Consider the following 5,126-nt stretch of genomic DNA (forward strand, 5'->3'; position numbering starts at 1 on the left):
CGATCAGGTCAGTGTGGGCCAGCAGCATACAGTCCCTGCGGTAGCCCTTCAGGCTCCGTGCCTCCAGGGCACCCCCTGGGGGTACCAGCCTGCAACACCAGGTAGGCCTCCCAGTTGTTGCTGGCGATCGTGCCACAGGAGAAGCAGCACATGGGGATGATCATGACGGCAGCAGACTTGTTCCCGGGGCTGTGCGACCGTCAGCCACACTCCATGATTCTCCAGACTCATCTCTCTCCCAGCTGCACCCGGACTGTTTTCAGTTCCAGGAACATGGCAGACTCATTTCATTGTCCTTTATTTTGTGCATCTTGTGGTAGTGACCACAGATAGCCTTTGTCTCTTCTTGATGTACTGCCAACTCATCCTTCAAGCTCTTCCTGATCTTCCCTATCTGGGCTGGGTGTACATTTATGTGATCCCACAAGCATGTCATTGATACTCTTGCCATCACACTGCGCTCTGTTGCAAGTACTTGTTTACATAAGCACTTGTCTCTCCCTCACTGAACTCACTCCTTGAGTTCAGTGATTGCACAATGAATGTCCCACAAATATTTACTGAATGATTGGAAGATAACCTCAGCATGGATAAGAGTGTGCCCTGCTTTGCCCATTAATAAAGTTCTTACAAAAAATGAATTTTTAAAAATATTTTACTTTTTTAAAAAGTTGTTTTACTTTTTAAAAAATTTTTATTAACATATAATGTATTTTTGCCCCAGGGGTACAGGTCTGTGAATCATCAGTCTTACACAATTCACAGCACTCACCATAGCACATATCCTCCCCAATGTCCATCACCCAGCCACCCCAACCCTCCCACTCCCCTCCACTCCAGCAACCCTCAGTTTGTTTCCTGAGACTGAGAGTCTCTTATAGTTTGTCTCCCTCCCAATTCCATATTGTTCCATTTTTTCCCTCCCTACCCCCACCCTGCCTCTCAAATTCCTCATATCAGAGAGATCATATGACAATTGTCTAAAGGTTTTTTTTTTTTTAAAGTAATCTCTACACCCAACGTGGAGATTGAACCCACAAGCCCAAGATCAAGAGTCATACACTCTACTAACTGAGCCAGCTGGGGACCCCAAGGTATAAGCTATTTTAAATAAAACCTCACACATGTAATTTGTTACATATGTGTTAATGAAGTAGACATGAGATGTGAATAAGATTAAACACCAAATTATGCTAAATTAAGTATCATTTGAATATGATGGCCTTTGAATATGATGTTATAGTTCTATTTGAAATATTGCCACCCATATCTGGTTAGCTAGGTAAGGAACCCTTAACCTGGAGTCACATACCTACAAGAGATTTAAGGGCAGAATTCAGAGGATATGCACACTTGCATGGGAATGAAAATTATTTTCTGTAAATTGTAAGTGGAATTTAGTATTCCCTTTGATTATAATAAATGCAAGAATGCAGAGCTGTTTCAGGCCAGTGACTATGACTAGTCAATAACAGAAAGCAGGTATTTTCATATCTCATGAGTTGTTACAGAGATCTCCATATAGTGTTTATGCTACTTCGCTGTCAGAGCAGTTGTTAAGCCTCCTGCTAGATTTGGTTAAGTGAACACATTTATTACTGTATCACACATATATTTTGATAACTTAGAGTTTGATATAATTGGTTTTCTTTGTAATCCCATGCATTTCATTTTCTGCACTTAACACATTTTTCTGAAAAAGGGTCCATGGTACCAAAAACTGAATGGATCTTGGCATTCACTTTATTTATTTTTTTAAAGATTTTATTTATTTATTTGACAGACAGAGATTGCAAGTAGGCAGAGAGGAAGGCAGAGAGAGAGGGAGGGAAGCATGCTCCCTGCTGAGCAGAGAGCCTGATGCGGGGCTCGGTCCCAGGACTCTGGGATCATGACCTGAGCTGAAGGCAGAGACTTTAACCCACTGAGCCACCCAGGCGCCCCTTGGCATTCACTTTAAATGAAATGAAACCAAAATGTGGTGATCTGATTCTAGAGAAATTTAGCCTCTTGCCCTTTCTGCTGCTGGGTTAAGAATAGAGATTACAGGCCTTTTGGACAATTCTAAAACTACAGATCTAAGAAAAGATGTCCTTTCTCAGATTGAAAATCTATTTGGATGTGAAAGCTGTGTGACTTATTTAAGTTTCAAAGGGTCCCCGGGGTAGGCTGAAAGAGTGGAGTAAATGCAGTTAGACCTACTCATAAGCCACAACTAAATCCTGCAGACATTGGCTGAAGAGCTTGTCCAAGAAAACAAATTCATTTCTTTATGTAGTATCTGCACAGGTATCTACTAGAATAGGATTTGGGTTTTTAAAACTGTTAGGACATATTCAGTAAAGTTTTGAGGTCCTTTCTGATAATTGATGACAAGGACTGTCAGAGGTAAACTCTTTGGAGTATTTTCTCTAGGAATTCCTCTTTGGTTTCTTAGTCTTGGTTCCAACAGGAAGCAGATGGTCCTTAAATTAAGATACTCTGAGGAGATACTGTGCAAAGCTATGGGTCCAGGGAGCCAGAACAGGAAGCAACCCCCGGTTAGTGGCAGCAGAGGTGACATGACCTCCCGGCCAGAAGGGAAAAGAACAGGGAGTGGCAATTCAAAGGAAACTAGTGAAGGGAAGTTTGGAAGAAGTTATGACAGAGCCAAAAGAATTGACACCCTGATCATCTGTCTAACTCTGACAAGGACACTCCTTAGCAAAACCCATTCAGAAGCCCCGAGGCAAAGGAGCTCACTGCTGTGGTCCATTCATCAGCTTCATAGAAAAGATGGAGGGGAGAGATATCCAGCACATGTGACCAGTCTCTATCAGAACACATATCACACTATTTGATGGTCCAAGGGGGCACATCTGTAATTTTCAAATTCATGGCTGTGCCTAATAACATTCTGGCACACATTAAGTACCGAGTATTACTGAATGATTGAACCGAGAACTAAAATGCCGCTGAAACAAAGAGTAAAAGCAAACTATCTACTACAAACAGTTAGGAACCAAGTATTTACTGTTAGACATTGAACATTTAAAGTATTATGGAGGGGAGAGCACCTGGGTGGCTCACTTGGTTAGGCTTCCAACTCTTGATTTCGGCTCAGGTCATAATCTCAGTTCATGAGATCAAGCCCCATGTTGGGCTCCATGCTCAGTGGGAGTCTGCTTGACATTCTCTCCTTCTGGTCCAACTTTTGCATGCTCTCTTTAAAATAAATAAATAAATCTTAAAAAAAAGAAAAAAAATGAGTCACAGAGGGGCAACTGGCCGGCTCTGTCAGTGGATTGTGCAACTCTTGATCTTGGGGCTGTGGGTCTGAACTCCATGCTGGGTGGAGAGATTAAATACATAAAATCTCAAAAAAAAAATGTTATAGAAATATGGGAACACCATTCAGCAATATTCTGTAGATCAGACAGATAGATATCATAGCTTTGTAATACAGCTAAATACAATTGAGTCTCATTATACATGGGTTCTGTATTTGGATGTTTGCCTACTCTTTAAAACTTTCCTGGTGACCTGTGGAGTGAAAATTTTGACTTGCTCAATGTATATGTTCCCACTGGAGGTTGAGCAGGGTACCTCAGCACTCATACTGTAAATGAGCATCCTTTGCACTAGTTAGCACCACGTTTTTTTGCATCTTTGTCCTTTCTTTGGTGATTTCCCTGTTTAAAATGAAGGGCTGCCTAATGTTCCTAATAGGTACAAGAAGGCTGTGACGTGCCTCATGGAGAAAATAACATGTGTAAGACAAGCTTTAGTCAAGCGTGAAGTTACGGGGCTGTTGACTGTAAGTTCAATGTTAGTAAGTCAACAAAACACAAAGACACCTGAAACAAGCTTAGCTATTGATTAGTTGATAAAAATGTGACCAGAGGCTTGCAGAACAATAGTCCTGTATTTCCCCTAGGAGCAGTGGTTTAGCATTAATTCTGTGTTAGTGGTGACCATAGAATTGTTCTGCCAAGAAGAACAATAAACAGTACTTGCTGTTTTCCAGTTCCTAATAAAGACTGAAGTAAGAAAATTCAATTTATGAAAGACACGATTTTTATGGCAGCAGCTAATTGGTACTTACAATGTAAAAAACCAAAAAGGGGAGAAACATTAAAATCCATCACCACTGCATAATTTTGATGTTACAGTAAAATTTATTAGTTTCTGAATAGTATTTGACTAAATCCAAATTATTTCAATTAAAGTTGTCTAGAAGGCCATATAGTTGGAATATTAAGGAAATTAGTGGAAGGAAAAAGTGAAAACAATCTATACATTGACTTTAAGAACAATTACATATGATTTATGCTTATTATTTGGACTCAGCTGGTTAATTCAATCCTTAGGCCAATTTATATCTACTCCACAATAAGTTGTACATTATCCAAAAGCTTCATGCTTCTACTTACAGTAGCATTGCAAACTTGAAGTTCCTTTAAAAAAAAAAAATCACCATTTCGTTGACTAATGTAAACAGTTCTTCCATGCTCTGGCCTCAGAATATTTAATGTTAGCCAACAAAGACAACCAGCTATTCTTCTGAGGCATCTAATAGTGGCAGCCTTTTGATTTTTATAGTTGTTTAAAGTATACAACCTTGAATAGTAGAAGACACTGAGCTGAAATTTCTAACTCACTAACTATAGTAATGATATTTTCCCCCAGGGACCACCAAATATTTATAAAAATTTGTACTAACATTCTGTAAGAATCCACAAACATCAATGAGAAGCTGACTTTCTTGCCATGCTCCAAATGTCTTTAAGACTAGACACACTACATATATTATAAAGAGCTTTAGGATACATATTGAGTGCCTGGGTATTATCACAGTGGTAAAAATTAAGTCATTTTTTATTTTTGAAAAAACACTTTTGGTACCATTACCATACCCCAAAATAGGTATTAGTGCTACTGGTGATTAAGAAGCTCAGCCGCTGTAATTTGCATACTCTTACTGTGGAAATAAGCAGTAGAGCTCTGAAAATGTGAGGGGGAAACACCCAGGCACTTAGCGAACATTTGCTAGGAGGAAACTTTTTAAATGACTGTTTGCAGCCTTGACGAGTTGTGTTAACATCAAATAGCCATATTTCTGTCCACTTACAAGGAATACTAAAAAG

Source organism: Meles meles, chromosome 4, assembly GCF_922984935.1.
Source record: "Meles meles chromosome 4, mMelMel3.1 paternal haplotype, whole genome shotgun sequence".
NCBI classification, from domain to species: Eukaryota; Metazoa; Chordata; class Mammalia; order Carnivora; family Mustelidae; genus Meles; species Meles meles.